This window comes from Sapajus apella, unplaced genomic scaffold (assembly GCF_009761245.1).
Source record: "Sapajus apella isolate SASKATOON/1434 unplaced genomic scaffold, GSC_monkey_1.0 scaffold113, whole genome shotgun sequence".
In the NCBI taxonomy this organism is placed as follows: domain Eukaryota; kingdom Metazoa; phylum Chordata; class Mammalia; order Primates; family Cebidae; genus Sapajus; species Sapajus apella.
Genome location: NW_022437053.1, coordinates 1590772 through 1608634, shown reverse-complemented (window position 1 = coordinate 1608634; position 17863 = coordinate 1590772). Strand labels below are relative to the sequence as shown.

The following is a 17863-nucleotide window of genomic DNA, read 5'->3' as shown; positions in this document are numbered from 1 at the left end:
GCTCTGTTGCCCAGGCTGGAGTGCAGTGGTATGACCTTGGCTCACTGCAACCTCCATCTCCCAGGTTCAAGTGATTTTTGAACCTTAGTCTTCTGAGTAGCTGGGATTACAGGTGCCTGCCACCACACCCAGCTAATTTTGGTATTTTTTGTAGAGACGGGGTTTCACCATATTGATCAGGCTGGTCTCGAACTCCTGACCTCAAATGATCCACCCACCTCAGCCTTCCAAAGTCTTGGGATTACGGGCATCAGCCACCACACCTGGCCGAACATTTTGACAATATTGATTTATCTAATTCATGAGCATGGAATGTATTTCCATTTGTGTCATCTGTGATTTCTTTCAGCAGTGTTTTGTAGTTCTTCTTTAGCGATCTTTCACCTCCTTGGTTAAGTATTCCTTGGTACTGTATTTTTTGTGTGGCCATTGCAAATGGCATTGTGTTCTTGATTTGATTCTCAGCTTGAATGTTATTAGTATATAAAAATGCTACTGATTTTTGCACATTGATTTTATATCCTGAAACTTTACTTACTATGTGTATCAGATCTAGAAGCCTTTTCATGGAGTCTTTAGGGTTTTACTAGGTATGGAATTATGTCATCCACAAAGAGAGATAATTTGATTTCCTTTTTAAAAATTTATACCCCTTTTATTTCTTCTTCTTGCCTGATTGTTCTGGCTAGGACTTCCAGTACTATGTTGAATAGGAGTGGTGAGGGTGGGCATCCTCATGTTCCAGTTTTTAAGGTGAATGCTTCCAGCTTTTGTCCATTCAGTGTGATGTTTGAATATGCCACTTTTAAAATGCACTCTGCTGGATAAGCATTTGGATTCTTTGCAGTTTGGAGCTATTATAACACTGCCATTAGCCTTCTCAGACTTCGACTCTGGTGTGCATGTGTATAAGTTTGTCTAGAGGTATATAATGATGTGATATTGTTGGCTCATGGGGGATATCTGTCTCAAATTCACATACTGAATACCAAACTGTTTTCCAAAGTGGATGTACCAATGTACACTTCCACCAGCAGTGTGTAAGAGATCACTTTACTCCACATTCTCACCAAAACTTGGTTTGAACCAAACTTTAAAATTTGTGCTCACACGGTGGATGTTTGAGTACCTTTTTTTCACTGGTAACTAATAAAGTTCAGCACCTTTCCATCCTTTTTGTAAGAGCCCTACACTGGAAGCAACCCAAACATCTATCAAGGGTATAATGCAAAAATAGTTATATATTGATGCAAAGGAATGCTATGCTATTATAACATTGCTATGAATATTCTTGTGCATGTTTTAATGGCTATATCTATGTATTTCCATTGAGTAATACCTAGAAATTGCTGGTTCATAGTGTATTTGCATGTTTATCTTTGGTAGATATTGCCTAGTGGTTTTCAATGGTAGTTGTCCCAGTTTACAGTCCATCATTATAGTAAACCTTCTCGTCATTTTTATTTTGATCTAATTCCACATATGTAGAAAAGTTGTAAAAATGACACAAAGAACCCCCACATGTTTTACCCAAATTAACTATATATTGCAACCATATACCTCCTAACTCATTTGCTCTCTCTATATATATTTTATATATATTTTATATATATTTTATATATATATGTGTATATGTATATGTGTATATATATGTGTATATATATATATGGCTTGTCATTGTATATATTATATATAATAGTTTATATATATAATAGTTTTATTATATATATAATATGTATAATAGTGTTTATATACATATAGACATATGGACATGCCTATGAATACGTGTGTGTGTGTGTGTGTGTGTGTGTGTATTACCGTGGGTTTTTTTTTTTCTGAACTATTTGAGACTGGTAGAGTCATCATGCCCCTTTACCACAGAAAACAATCAGTTCATATTTTCTCATATAAAAAGGACACTCTCTTTCATAACCATAGTACAGTTATTAAAATCAGGAAGTTTAACACAGATACAATTCTAGCATCCAGTCTACACTCCATATTCAGTTTTATCAATTCTCTCAATAATATCTTTTATAGCTATTATTTTCCTGGTCCAAGGTTCAATTCAGGATCTTAGGTTGCACTTAATTGTCATGTCTTCTTAGTCTCTTTTAATCTGGAACAGGTCCAAAGGTTTTCTGTTTTTTGATGTGGTGTTTTCCAAGAACATGGACAAGTTAATTTGTAGAAGTCTTTCAATTTGGGTTTTCTGAGGCTTCTTAAAGTCCTGTTGTGCATTTTTGCCAGTAATGCCATGGAAGTGATGTTATGTCTCTCCTATTACATTGTTTCAAAAAGATGTATGGTGTTGATTTGTCCTATTACTGGTCATGTTAATTTTGGTCAGTTAGTTAAGGTAGTATAGGTTTCTCCCCTGTAAAATTATTTTCATTTGTAATTAATAGGATTTTGCTTATTAAACTTTTATCTATGAGTTATCTACTACTTTAGCACTCATTGATGAATTTCTAAGTATTACTCCCCCTACATTGGCTTTCTTCTGTATGGAAGAGGTTTATCTTTTCCATTTACTTAGTCATCTGTTTATATGGACTTGTGGATCTTATTTTACCCAATGGCTTATATTCTGTTACTACCATTATTTATTGTGATGCTTAGGTTGCCCAAGATTTGGTGGGTGGGGAATCCCTTCAAACTAGCTCTGTGTCCTTTGCATTTGTGTCCACCATTCTCTTAACACCTCCTTCCTTTCTGTGCAAAGAGGTCATTTAGGATTTTCTTTTATATCTTTGCCCCAGCATGGAAATCAGCCTTTCTCTGGGAAGTTCTATTTTCTTTTATTTAGGGGATGTTATTTAGGAATCAGAATTTGGGTACTGGATGTACTCATTTCTTCTAGGCCTCATCAGAACTAAGAAATGTAGGTATGTATCAAAAATGAGAATTTATATTGATACTTGCAGTCCCAATCTGCACAACCCTTCCCATATTTGTAACTCCTTTTACCAGTAGTAAGACACTTTGCTTTCAATAATCTTAGTATATTCACTCATTTGTTCAAATCTAGAATACACAGAAAGTAGTATCAGAATTGCCATCAAATACTAAAGAAAAAAATCAACAAAGTATAGTTGAACATTTCTGTGGTAGTATTTTTAGGTATAATTTACATCAATAAAATGTACATTTTAAGTATGCAGTTGAACAAATTCTGGCAAATGCATCTACCAATGTAAATGACACTCCTACCAAGATACAGACATTTTCTGTCACCTCAGAAAGTTTCACTGTGCCCTGTTCCATTTAATGTCCTCCAAAAGCAACAAATTTTTTAAAAAATTATTTAGAATATATTTGTTTTGGCAATTATAAAACTTCATGTAAAAACTACAATGCAGTTTGAATTCTCTTGTTTCCAGCTTCTATGAGATTTAACAACATGGCCAAGTGTATCCATATGTAATTTTTTTTATCATTTAATAGTAAGTATTAAATGATAAGTTATAGTTTAAGTAATAGTATTGTAAAATATAAATATTGTAAAATATATATACATGTATATGTGGGTGGTGTGTGCATATACATATATACACACCACAGTCATTGCCCATTCTCTCCTTGATGGACATTTGTGTTGTTTTCAGTGTCATGCTACTATAAATAAAGCTGTTTTAATCATTCTTAGACAAGTCTTTGTGTGGACACATGTCTTTATTTCTCTTGCATACCTAGTGGGGAAACCCCAGGGTAAAAGGATTGATGTGTGTTTAGTTTTATAGAAAAAAATCATACCTTTTTTTAAATGAGTGGCATCATTTCTATATTCCTTCCAATAATATAAGCAAGTTCCAGATGCTTCCCATCATTGCCAACACTTGATGTTGTAAGATGTTAATTTTAGCCATTCTAGTGGATGTCAAGTGGTGTCTCTTTGAGATTGAAATTTTCATTTTCCTGATAATGATGTTGAACACTTTTTCATGTACTATTCACCATTTATATATCTTCCTCTTAAGTTTATCTTCTAAACTTTTGCCTAGTTTTTTTAAAAAACTGAGTGATCTGCCTTTTCATTGTTGCCATAGAACTTTTATTATAGTGGTTAGAATTAAGTCATTTGTCAAGTCTATGTCTTGCGAATATCTTTTTCTCATTGGGGTTTTGTCTTTATTTTCTAAATGGTGCTTTTTGGTGAGTTGAAGTTTTTATGTTTTGATAAAGTCTGTCTAACATGTTCATTTTTTGCCTTTATGATCACTGCTTTCTCTGTTCTAAGAAATCTATAACTACTTTCAGTTGCAAAGATAGAAGACTGTGTTTACTTCTGAAAGAGGTTATAGTTGTGTATAGTTGTGACCCATCTTGAATTAATCTGTGTTTGTGGCATTAGGAATTGAAATACATGCTTTTTCCACATTTCAGCTCTTCCCAGCACCCTCTACTAAAGCCTTCCTTTCACCTCTGAATTACTTTGCTGTGGTTGTGGGTTTCTTTCTAGCTCTCCTCTATTTTGTACCATTAAGCTGTATCTTCATCGCTGTCTCATCGATTTGTATATTTGCCTTTGTGCCCATATCATATCGTCTTTATTACCATAGCTTTATAGTAATTCTTGAAGTTCTGTAAGGCTTCCAGCTTCGTTTCTGTTAGGTAATTTTGGCTATTCTAGATCAATTGTATTTTCATTTACAATTTAGAATAATTTTGCCAGTTTCCACAAAAAAGGCCTACTGGGATTTTTAGAAATAGAATTGTCTTGAATCTATAGATTAATTTTGGGAGAACTAACCATAATTTTGATGTTTTGAATCTTTGAACATAATATATTTTTCTATTTTTTAAGGTCTCCTTTAATGTCTCTCAGCAGAGGTTTTTGTTTTAGTGTAGAAAGCCATGGCACCTTTGCTAAACATCTTCTGGATTATTTTATGTTTTTCAAAGCCATTATAAATTGATTTCTTTTAATTTCATTTTCCAACTTTTTGCTGCTAGTATATAAAAATACGATTGATTTTTTGCATATTAACCTTGTAGCTTGTAGCCTTACTAAATGCATTTATTAATTATAGAGCTTTTAGAATTTGCTACACTGACATTAATATCAACTACAAATAGAGAAACTTTTTCTTTATCCTTTTTAACCTTTATCCGTCTTTTCTACCTTACTGCACTGGCTACAATTTTTCATACAAGTATTAAGACTGAATATGGTTAACTTGTTTTAATCATAAGGGAAAATAATTCAACATTTCATCATGAAGTAAGAATTAAGGGTAGAATTAAAAAGAAAACAAAAGTCCTGTATCACATGAGAAATTCTTTCTTATTTCAAGGTTGCAGGATTTTTTTTAATGAATAGGTATTAAATTTAGTCAAATGTTTTACTCTTTTTTAATTAATATGGTAAATAATTTTATTGGTTTTTGAATGTTTATCCAGTCTTACATTCTTAGGATACACTCTACTTGTTCTTGATTCTTTTTCATATATTACAGGATTCAACTAATACAGTATGAGTGATTATGGCAATGTTCATGTTGGTTATTAATCTGTTTTTGTTGTATTCTTCTTTTAGTGTCAGAAGTATGCTAGACTTGTGCCAAACTTGGGAAATGATTTTTTTCCTTCTCTTATCTTCTTAGAATTGTATAAAATTGCTATTATTTCTTCCTTAAATATTTGATAGAATTCACCAGTAAAGTCATCTATGTCTTTTTTAAGGTAAGAATTTTCATAGCAAATATAGATTCAGAATAAAATAGGCAGTTCAGATATTGTTTCCTTTATGTCACATTTACTAAGTTGTGTTTTAAAAGAAATTTGTGTAATTCATCTAACTGTCTAATTTATGATCACATTTCTTCACAGCATTTTCTTACTCTTTTTATGTGTGTAGAAACTGACATTCTGTTTCCTCCTTCATTCGTGATGCTGATAATTTAAGCAAGCTCCTGCTTTCCCTCTTTCTGTCCCTCCTCACCTCCTTCTTATTTCTCTCTTTCATCAATCTTGCTAGGTGTTTGTTTGCCAATCTTAGGAATCTTTCAATGAATCAAATTTTAGGTTGTTTAATTTTTTTTGTCTTATTAGCTACTTTTCTTCCTTCCTTCCTTCTTTCCTTCCTTCCTTCCTTCCTTCCTTCCTTCCTTCCTTCCAGCCTCAGGCAATACACCTGCCTTGGCCTCCCTAAGTGCTAGGATTACAGGTGTCAGCTACCATTCCCAGCTGTTGATTTTCTTTATTTTCTATTTCATTGATTTCACCTTTCTTTTTTCCTTCCTTCTACTTACTTTGGTCTTGATTTACTTATCTTTCATACATACTTAAGATGAAACTTAGGTCATTAATTTTAAGCCATTTTTTGTTTATGTGTTTAATACTATAACTTTCACTCAAAGCACAGTTCAGCTGCATTACCAAAATTATACATTTTTATTATCTTCAAGTGTAAAATTATTTTCTAACCTCTCTTGTGATTTCCCTCTCACTCATGAGTTACTTACGTGTATGTTATTTGGTATCCCAATATTTGGGACTTTTTTACATATCTCATTTTTCATGATTGCCAGATTAATTCATTTTTGTCATAGGACATATTCTGTGTTATCACAGCATTTTGAATTTTGTTGAGATATGTTTGATGGATCAGCATATGGCTTATTCACCAAGATATGAAGGCTCTTTTTGCACTTCAAAAAAAATTTATATTTTATAGTTTTGAGTTAGAGTATTCTGTAAATGACAATTAGGTTATATTTGTTGATGATGTGTTCAAGTCTTCTATATCCATATCTTTTTTTGTATAGTTGTTCTAGCAGAGAAAGAGACATCAAAATCATCCACAATGGTTTTGGATTTGCCTGTATTTCCTTTTAGTCTTGTCATATTTTGTTTTATATATTTCAAAGTTGTGTATTTATATACATTTATCATTGTCTTCCTGGTAAATTAATGTTTTCATCGTAATGAGATGTTTATCTCTGATAATACTTTTTTTCTTGAAGTCTCTTTTGTTTGGCTGTAATGTATCCATTCCAACTTTCTTATGCTCATGATTTGCATAGTATATATATTTTTACCCTTCTTTGTTCAAGCTACCTGCGTCTTTATATTTAAAATGACTATCTGTAAATAAAGTATAGTTGGGTTTTGCTTTTCTATCTCTGACTTAATTGAAATAAAAGCTTCATAGGCAACTTGGAAATACTATTCTGGAGTTTGTCCATTGGCATTTAATTCAATTACATATATGTTTAGGTTTAGTTCTATTTTACTGTGATAGGAAAAGCTTTTTACATGTTACAAATATAAATGATGTTTGTGCCAGATTATTTCTAAGGGAGCCATATATCAGGTAGAAGAAATTTTCTTCTATTTCTAGCTTTTAAGATTTATAAATCTCAGTGATTCCATTTTTAAAAAGCTTTATCTAGATGCATGTATTGAAACACAATTATTTGGTTTATTTTTTCCCTTAATCTATTGATGTGGCAAATTTTTTAGTGTTAAACCATCCTTGCATTCCTGTGATAAATAAATAAATAAATAAATATTTGCCATGATACATAATAAATTTATATAATCAATCTTTATGGATGAGATTTCCCTGTATCTTTTTTTCCTCTTTGTTTTACTACTTCTTGTCACACTTCCATACCAAGATTATGTGCTAGTCTCATAACATGAGTTGAGGATTGTACCCTCTTGTTCTTTATTGTGAATTAGATTGTAAGACTGAATTATTTCTTTATTTACTGAGGAAACCATCTGCACCTAGAGGTCCTTTTATAGAAAAACAAAACATGTACCTATTGATTTAACTTGTTTAATGGTTATAGGGCTATCCCAGTTTTCTGTTGTTTTAATCAGCTTTGGTAAGTTTTATTTTTCTAGGACTGTGTCCATTATGTTCATGTTTGCCAATTTATTTGTGTAGAATTATTTTTAGAGGTTCTCAAGAATATTATTATTTTCATAAGCCTAATGGCTGATTTTCTTGGTTCTGTCTACTGTATATTTGTTTTCTGCGGTTTTTAAAAAAATTCTGATCTTCAGCATTGTCTTCTAATTTTTTTTAATTTTGCTAGTTTTTTCTAACTTACTGAAATAGTCATTCATCTCCTAAATTTTTGGTATGTTTTATTTTCTTATATATACATCTAAATCAATAAAGCTTTATTGCTTTTAGTGTCTCTTACCAAGTTTTTATGAAATATTTTATGATTTAGTTCAAAATATTTTATTATTTCAGTTGTGATTATTCTTTCATTGTTGGGTTATTTTATTTCTGCAGATTTTATTAATTTTGCTTACATTTTTAACATTCAACTCTTGAAAATATTAAATATCTGTGTGTGTATGGAACAATAAAGTGAATATGCATGTATTCATCACCGAACTTTTACAATTATGAAGTTGTGGCTAATTTTATTTTTTCCATACCTTTGTTTCCACCACAACCTCCTATATTATTTTGAAGCAAATCCTATGGGTTATTTAGAAGTATGTGTTAAATCTCCTAACCATATGGAGATTTGCTAGTTATCTTTTGAAGTTAATTGTAGTATGGTCAGAAAATGTGGTCTATATGATCTCTTCCTTTGAAATTTTTTATGATGCATTTCATGGCCCAGAGTATGATAAATGTTTTGTAAATGTTCCATTTGTACTAAGAGCATTTTGTATTCTGCAACTCTTGAGAATATAATTCTATATGACCCGTAGCTACATTTTGTTAATAGTATATTCACATCTATGTCCTACTTTTATTTTGTTATTCTAAAGTAATTCTCTATATCACTGGCAAATGCTTTTTACCTAAAAGTCTATTCTGCCTGATATTAATGTAGCTACACCAGTTTTCTGTTGGTTACAATTCACATGGTGTATTTCTTACCCACCCTTTTAATTTTGTCCTTTCTGTGTATGCTTTAGATGTCTTCTATAAACAGCATGGAGTTGAATCTTGCGTTCAGTCTGCCAATTTATTGCTTATAACTGGAGCATCTGGTCTCTTTACATTTAATTTAATTAGTGGCACATTTGGGTTCACCTCTACCCAGCTCCTCTTGTACTTTCTATTTGTTTCAAATCTTCTGTTTTTTCTTCCTCTCATTTCTTGCCTTCTTTTGGATTATTTTTTTAAACCAATTTTTCAAAATACATTGAGAATTTACCATTTCATCTCACCCCCATGGCAGCCATCCTTGCCAGACCATTCTCCTCTTTCCTCCAGGAAGGCAGTGGCCTCCTGACTCATCTCCTTGCTTCTCTCCTTCCTCCCACCTCCCACCCTCCCCCCACCATCTGCTCACTGAGCAGCAGCCAGAGTCAGCCCCATCACATGTGAGCTCTAGCATGAGGCAGCTGGGCTCCAAAGCCTGCAGCGACTCCTGGTTTCACACAGAGGGAGAGCTGTGAGTCTCACGGGGCTTCTGGCAACCCAAGAGGTCTCAGCTGCGACCCCACCTCTGCTCCAGGCACTCAGACACACTTGCCTACCTGAAGCTGTTCCAGCCTCTGGGGCTGTTGCCCTGCCAAGCACCCAAGTCAGCAGCTCATCTCCTCCGCATCCTTGTTCCAGAATCACCTTCTCAGTGAGGTCTGCTCTGGCCACCCCATTCATCATGTCCTCACACTCCCCTTGGCCTTCCTTTCCCCTGACATTTTCTGTTCTCTTTTCACCGTGGCAGTCTGTAACGTCATGTGTGGTGCACCAAGTGTGGCATCATTCACAGATGGAAAAAGAAGCCCCACAAGGGATTTCTGCCTCTTCTGTTAGAAAAGAAGCCCCACAAGGGATTTCTGCCTCTTCTGTTCTCTGATACATTGCAGTGCCTCAGAGGGGCCTGACCCGGAGTAGGCCTTCAAGAGATATGGTAAGGCCAGGTGCAGTGGCCCAGCCTGTAACCAGCACTTTGGGAGGCTGAGGTGTGTGGATCACTTGAGGCCAGGAGTTCAAGAGCAGCCTGGCCAACATGACAAAAACCCATCTCTACTACATGCCTGTAATCCCAGCTACTCTGGTGGCTGAGGCACAAGAATCACTTGATTCTGGGAGGTGGAGGGAGGTTGCAGTAAGCTGAGATGGTACCACTGCACTCCAGCCTGGGCGACAGAGCAAGACTCTGTCTCAAAAAAAAAAAAAAAAAGACATGGTGAGCGAATGTAGGCGTTGCATTTTAACCTTAGTAGTTGTTTGAAAGTTATATGTCTCTTATGTCTGTTATGTTAACATTACCGTAGAAATGGCAATGTGTATATTTATCTAATGAAGTCTCAAGTTAGCCAAACTGTTATTTTCCTCCTGGATTTTGCAGTGACCTGTGACTACTTTTAAGATACTATTTCTTTTTATTTTATTTCATTAATTTTTTGAGAAAGGGTACAGCCAAGAGTAAATATCCAGTTGTTTCGATATACTGAATCCAATACTTTCAGCATTAGACTGGATGACATCGTGTGACCAATAGACATAGAACCTCAAATTGCATTCATTATAGAAAGCCAATCCACGGGCATTTATTGGGTCCCTACACTGGCTCCAAGTACTCAGTACTAAGAGAGTTTTCAGTGGTTTCCAAAGCCATTTGATCTGAGATGAGTGGCATAAAAATACCTGGGGGACTTGTGTATCAGTCCTAGACCCACACCCAGAAATTTCTCTGTGACAAGTCTGGGCTGCTCCCCAGAAATGTGTGCTTTCATAAGACCGTAGCCTTTCCAAAGCCCCCAGTGAGTGGACAGCCCATTCCCCAGCAGGCCCAGCATCCTCAGAGACCTCTGCACTAGGTATCTGATCTGATGCCATGTGGCATTTACAGGAGTCCTAGCATGGTGTGGGAATACTTTGCTTTAAGGATACATAGTAGGTGTAAATGAAAGTTTAAAATGAAGAACAACTTCAGTTGTTTTAAAATCAGGAGGCTGCTTCTAAGTTTTTCAGCATCCAGGCTGTCAGATCAGTAGTGTACCTTTGTGTGTTATTCCGGCAAACATAATCATTTTGGGGCCACCATGATTGTAAGGCTGGATTTCAGGAGTCAAAAGGCTGCACTTGCAGAGAGCACTGCAGAGGGGTGGCGTGTGCATGTACAGGTGGTAACAGGCATGATCACTGGGGCAGCAGAGGAGCTGGTCCTTTCTTCCACAGAAAGCTGTAGCAGCAGATAATCCTCCTGGGTTGTCAAATTAGGGATCACTATCATGCTCTATCAGAATGCCTCTGGGACCCTTGGAAACTATGGGATTGCTCCAAGGAGGATGCAGGCAGCTGCCCTCCCTCCCTGGATCTCTTTTGTAGATTCAGCACTGATGGTGGTGCCTGGAGCTCCTTCATCTCTTCCATTCTGACTTGATGCATGCTTGGGTAACCATCCTCAGCCATATTCCTCACCTCTCTCCTTTACATTTAGAATGCCAGCTACAGAGCTGGAAGATAAGGGCTCCACAGAGGTTCTCATCTGGCCCTGTGGAATCCTCATCATTGTCTCCAGGCCCCCTGCTGTTCTCCCTCCTCCCCCTCTCCCCATTCCTCCCCCTCTCCCCATTCCCCCCCATGCCCGTGTTCTTCTCAGTCTTTGTTGGCTCCCATTTAATTAATTATTCTCTCCTTGAGATTATCTCCCTTGTTTTCTCTGGCAAACTGTTGCCTTTTACAAAAACGCTCTCAATTAATTTTGTCACAAAAATAATGACATTTTTATAGCCAGTGAAACGATGAAAAGAAGTTTTAAAATGTTAATAATACCACCCAATTTATACTTCCTTGAACTAACAGATATTATGTACAAACTACCAGGTACACCTATACATTTACGAACATTAATATGTACTTTTATAAATACATACTTTTTTACAACCAACTGTCCACGATTCCCTACAATACATGTGATTCTGAAGCTTCCCTTCCTCAGGCAACTGTACAGCATAGACGTCCTTCAGATCAGCAAATCGAGTCAAATTTCTTTCTCGAATGCTGTGTAATAATCCCGTATGAACACATTCAGTTTATCAAGTTTTTTTCTGTTGAGAAGCATGCTGATTTTCTCCGGTTTCTGCCACTTCAAAAATTCTTATATCATTGAACACTTTCTAATATGCTCCTGCTCTTATTTCTGTAAGATATATTTCCAAAAATGGGACCACCAAGTCAACAAGTTCCTAGATATTGAATTTGAATCACGGTTTTCAGATTACTTTCCAGAACGGGTGTAGAAGTTCACATCTTTCCCCAAAATGCAAGTGCATACAGTGTTCACTAAACCCCTCCAACCCTAGATGTCATCCCAGGGTTTTTCCAGTTTGTATGAAAATAATATTGCATTGGCAGTTTGCTTCACTTTTTCATGACTACCTTTTTGATGCGTTACTGGCCACCTTGATTTCGTTTTCCATAAACTACTTGTTCATGTCTTTTGCTGGAGTTTCTGTGGGGTTGTTTGTCTCTATTTCAATAGTGTATAGCAGTTCCTTGTTTAGAGGGCTATTAGTGCTTTGCCTGTGTATGCGGTTCAATGATTTTTCTAAGTATATTAATGTATTTTTATATTATTTGTTTTGCCATATTAAGAAACATCATCTGGTTAAATATTTCTATTATTTTTATTTATGATTTCTACCTATCCTACTTTGCATAAGAATGTCTTCATGCCAAAGTCATACAAATATTTGAACATATTTTCTTTTAATATTTTTACAGTTATTTTATTTTACATTTATATTTTAAATGTATCTAAAACTTATTAGTGTTGGGAGTGGGTGGATGTAAGTTTGTTTTCTGCCAGCTCTGTTTGTTAAGTGAACTACTCTTCCCTGGGGACAGAATTGCTACCTGGAGCATTCATTGGTCTCATTGTGCATTGGCCAGCACAGCTCAGAGTGAGGCATACGTATCCTCCCTGCCATTCTTTGCTACAGTTTTCTTGTTTGAGTTTGGATGTGTGTTAATGTATCTCAAGAGCTTAAGGCAGTGCTTCTTTTTTGTTTTCTGGTAAATTTATTTCACTTGCATCTATAAACATTCAACTATGGAAAATATTAAACACCTATAAATGTATACAGAGTAATAGGCTAAGTCCCATGTACCTGTCACCCAGCTTCTGTAATTATCAAGCTCTGGCTAATCTTTTTTGGTGGGAGAAGGTATCCTCACCCATTGCTAGTACCACTACAAGTATAAATGTGTTCACTACTTTGATCATTATTACTACCAATCTTTTTTTTTTATAACTTTTAAGTTCAGGGATATATGTTCAGGTTTGTTGCAAAGGTAAACTTGTGTCATGGGGGTTTGTTGTACAGATTAGGTCCCAGGCATTAAGCCTAGTACCCATTAGTTACTTTTCCTGATCCTCTCCCTCCTCCCACCCTCCGCCTTCCAGTAGACTCCAGTGTGTGTTGTTCCCCTTTATGTATCCATTTGTTCTCATCATTTAGATCCCACCTGTAAGTGAGAACATGTGGTATTTGGTTTTCTTTTCCTATGTTAGCTAGTTAAAGATAATGGCCTCCAGCTCCATCTGGGTCCCTGCAAAGGACATGATCTCATTCTTTTTTATGGCTGCATTGTATTCCATGGTGTTTATGTGCTACATTTTCTTTATCCAGCCTATCACTGATGAACATTTAGGTTGATTCCATGTCTTTGCTATTGTAAATGGTGCTGTAATTAACATAAATGTGCATGTGTCTTTATAATAGAATGATTTATATTCCTTTGGATATATACAGGTATTGATCAACTTACGACTTATGCAACTTACGACCATTCGACTTTACGACCACAATCGTTAGCCATGACTGCTCCACACCTGGCAGCGCAAATGTTGCCCAGCTGGGCGTATGACAGTGCAGACCAGCTTCCAGCAGCACTACCATCTCCGCTTGAATATAGCCTACTCAACTTACGACCAAATCGTGTTACAACCAGTCTGTTGGAACCAATTGTGGTCGTAAGTCGAACACTAGCTGTACCCAGTAATGGGATTGCTGGGTTGAATGATATTTCTATCTTTAGGACTTTGAGAAATCACCACACTGTCTTCCACAATGGTTGAACTCATTCACACTCCCACCAACAATGTATAAATGTTCCTTTTTCTCCACAACCTTGCCAGCATCTGTTATTTTTTGACTTTTCTTTTTTTTGAGACAAAGTTTTACTCTGTTGCCCAGGCTGGAGTGCAGTGGCACAATCTCAGCTCGCTGCAATCTCTGCCTCTCAGGTTCTAGCAATTCTCCTGCCTCAGCCTCCCAAGTAGCTGGGATTACAGGTTCTTGCCACCACACCCAGCTAATTTTTTTTGTATTTTTAGTAGAAATGGTGTTTCCCCATGTTGGCCAGGCTGGTCTTGAACTCCTGACCTCAGGTAATCCACGCATCTTGGCCTCCCAGAGTGCTGGGATTAGAGACATGAGCCACCATGCCTGGCCACTTTTTAACTTTTTAATAAAAGCCCTTCTCTCTGGTGTGAGATGATATCTCATTGTGGTTTTGATTTGCATTTCTTTAATGATTAGTAATATTGAGCTTTTATTCTTATGATTGTTGGCTGCATGTATGTCTTCTTTTGGAAAGTGTTTGTTCATGTCATTTGCCCACTTTTAATGGAGTTGTTTTTTTCTTGCGAATTTGTTTAAGCTCTTTATAGATGCTGGATATAACACCTTTGTTGGATGTATAGTTCATCAAAATTTTCTCCCATTCTGTAGGTTTTCTATTTACTCTGTTGGTAGGGTGTGTGTGTGTGTGTGTGTGTGTGTGTATGTGTGTGCTGTGCAGAATCTCATTTGTCAATTTTTGCTTTTGTTGCAATTGTTTTTGGCATATTCATCATGAAATCTCTGCCTGCACCTATGTCCAGGATGGTATTGCCTAAGTTGTCTTCCAGAGCTTTTATAGTTTTGATTTTACATTTAAGTCTTTAATCCATCTTGAGTTGATTTTTGTATAAGGAAGGGGTTCTGTTTCAATCTTCTGTACATGGCTAGCCAGTTTTCCCAGCACCACTTACTGAATAGAGAGTCTTTTCCCCATTCCTTGTTTTTGTCAGGTTTGTGAAAGATCAGATGGTTATAGGTGCACTGTCTTATTTCTGGGTTCTCTATTGTGTACTATTGGTCTCTGTATCTGTTTTTGTAACCGTACCATGCTGTTTGGGTTACTATAGCCCTGTAATATAGTTTGAAGTTGGGTAGCAAGATGCCTCCAGCTTTGTTCTTTTTGCTCATTACTTGGCTATTTAGGCTCTTTGTAGGTTCCGTATGAAATTTAAGATAGTTTTTTCTAGCTCTAAGAAGAACCTCAGTGATACTTTAATAGGAATAGCATTGATTCTATAAATCACTTTGGGCAGTATGGCCATTTTAACCATATTGACTCTTCTATTCATGAGCATGAAATGTTTTTCCATTTGTTTGTGTCACCTCCAATTTCTCTGAGCCATGTTTTGTATTTTTCCTTGTAGAGATTTTTAACCTCCCTGGTTAGCTGTATTCCTCATTATTTTATTCTTTTCATGGCAATTGTGAATGGGAGTACATTCCTGTGTATTACTACTATTCTTATCAATTCTTTTGTTCATACTTCAAAATAATTGTATCCAGTTCCCCAAAATGCAATATTAGAACTCTGATCGACAGTGCACTCCAGCTTTGGGTTAGTTTTGAAAATACTGGCATTTTTATATTAACGTGTTTCACCTGACCCTGCTGAAACACGATCAGCTTCTCTAGCTTACCTGTCTCCATACTTGTAGTTTTCAGACACCCTCTGAACACTCTTGTTTTAGATGGCTGGTTATGTCTCCTCTTTCTCTTGACTTCTGATTTTATTTCCTCATTATATGGCTGAAACTTGAGTCTTGAATTTTTTTTCTGCCAAACTTGCCATTTGAGAGCACTCAGACAGCATTCTGTCTATAGCTGACTTCCATGGTGACAGTTCCAGCCGTGACTTGATTTATTAAGTAAATATTTGTGGGGTATTGTGGCCCTGTGCCACTGGAGAGACAGTGGTGAACAAGACGATGTCATCTCTGTTCCCTAATGGAGCCAAGGACATGCTCAGGATAGAGAGCCAGAGGGCTGACCTGGTCTAGACATCCTGGAGGGCTTCCTGGAGGAAAAGTTGTTTAAGTTGAATTCTGAAGGACCAATAGGAATTAGCCAGGCTGAGCAGCAGGATATGAAAGTTGGGGTAGAGGAGGTAGAGGGTGGAAGAAACACCCAGCAGAAGAAACAGCTCATTTACAAATACTGCAGTTGCCCAGAGAGTGAGTGGGCCCCATGGTGAGTCTGGTAGAGGAGTGGGTGTTGGTGGAGGGTTAGAAAGAGCCAGAGTTGACCAGACTCATGGGAGGTAATGGTGACAGATGTCAATGTCATCTGGTTAGGCTTGCTCTGAGTTGGGCTCTGTTCTCAGCCCTTTGTGTTTGTCTCAGTTCACCCTTACAACAATCCACTCAGTTAAGATGTAAGGAAATTGGAGTGCAGATACATCACCAACTTGGCCAGATTTGCACAGCCCCAGGATCATGAGTCAGGACTGAAACTCAGGCTCCAGAACCCACTGTGGCAAGATGCTGTTGAAGAGCTTTTTTCAGGAGACTGGCTGAGTTTCACTTCTTATGTTTTGTCTGCTGTGTAGAGGAACAATTAGAGATTGAGCCAGTGGTTGAGGGGAGAACATCAAGATTGTGGTTTGGGTAAGATTTATTGCAACCCTAACAAAACATGGAGACTGATTTCCAAAGGAATGCACAACTAGGGAAGTGGGGAGTAACACAGAAACCAGTCAAGCTAAGCAAGTATTCTGTGCAAAGAAGCACTGGGAAAAGGACTTTAAGGTCGGAAGAATTATTTGTCACTCTTTGTCTTCTTTGTCCTTCTTTCCACTTAGAGTTAATTCTTTCCACAGCATGAATCTGGCTTCATTAATACAATATTTTATGGAGTGTGATACAATTGATAGAGCCACCTGTGCATAGGAAACTTGGAAAGTGCATGTTTGTTTCTTATGCTCCAGTTGAAATCCGCACTTTGGCATTTCTAAGTGACTGGAGTGGACTTCTCCAAGAACCAACTTTTTAGTTGTTTTAGCCATATATTATGAATAGCTTTCTAACATGAATTGTATGTTTCAATAGTCTGTTAAGCTGCAATCATGCAACTAAAAGTATCCTCTACATGATATAAATATGAAGTATGGCACAATCAAATCACAATTACCTAGGAGGCCATGTGTAGTCTTTTTTTTTTTGAGGCGGAGTTTCGCTCTTGTTACCCAGGCTGGAGTGCAATGGCACGATCTCGGCTCACCGCAACCTCCGCCTCCTGGGTTCAGGCAATTCTCCTGCCTCAGCCTCTTGAGTAGCTGGGATTACAGGCACATGCCACCACGCCCCGCTGATTTTTTATATTTTTAGTAGAGACGGGGTTTCACCATGGTGACCCGGATGGTCTTGATCTCTTGACCTCGTGATCCACCCGCCTCGGCCTCCCAAAGTGCTAGGATTACAGGCGTGAGCCACTGTGCCTGGCTTATGTGTAGTCTTTTAACCCCAGCTTCTGCGTGGACCAGATCAGGCATCTCTCAGAGCTTCATTTTTTTGACAGTTGTTGGCGGCAGATCCAGGAGCAGAGGAGACACCAGGTCTGCCTATGTGTACCAGTCAGAAATAACTTCTCTATAACAGTAGAATGTATCTACATGATTTCTGCTGCTTAATGAGTTCCATTGACTCCAGGTGTTCTGTTTGCATGACTAAGTAAAGAAAAATAGTTGTAGGAAAAGGCTATGGAGTGTGGGAGAGACTGAGGGGATGATTAGTCTGTTTTTAGACATGATTTTAATATCAAAGTAGAAACTCCAGGGAAGACAGAGGAAAGAGCTTGGCCT

At 36.9% G+C, this 17863-nt stretch overlaps 1 protein-coding gene across 1 annotated transcript in view; it reads left to right on the top strand.

Annotated features, from left to right (window-relative positions):
* The window catches only part of OTUD7A (OTU deubiquitinase 7A), a 293684-nt gene that overhangs the window by 106006 nt on the left and 169815 nt on the right, over nucleotides 1–17863 (top strand). The window lies entirely within an intron of this gene.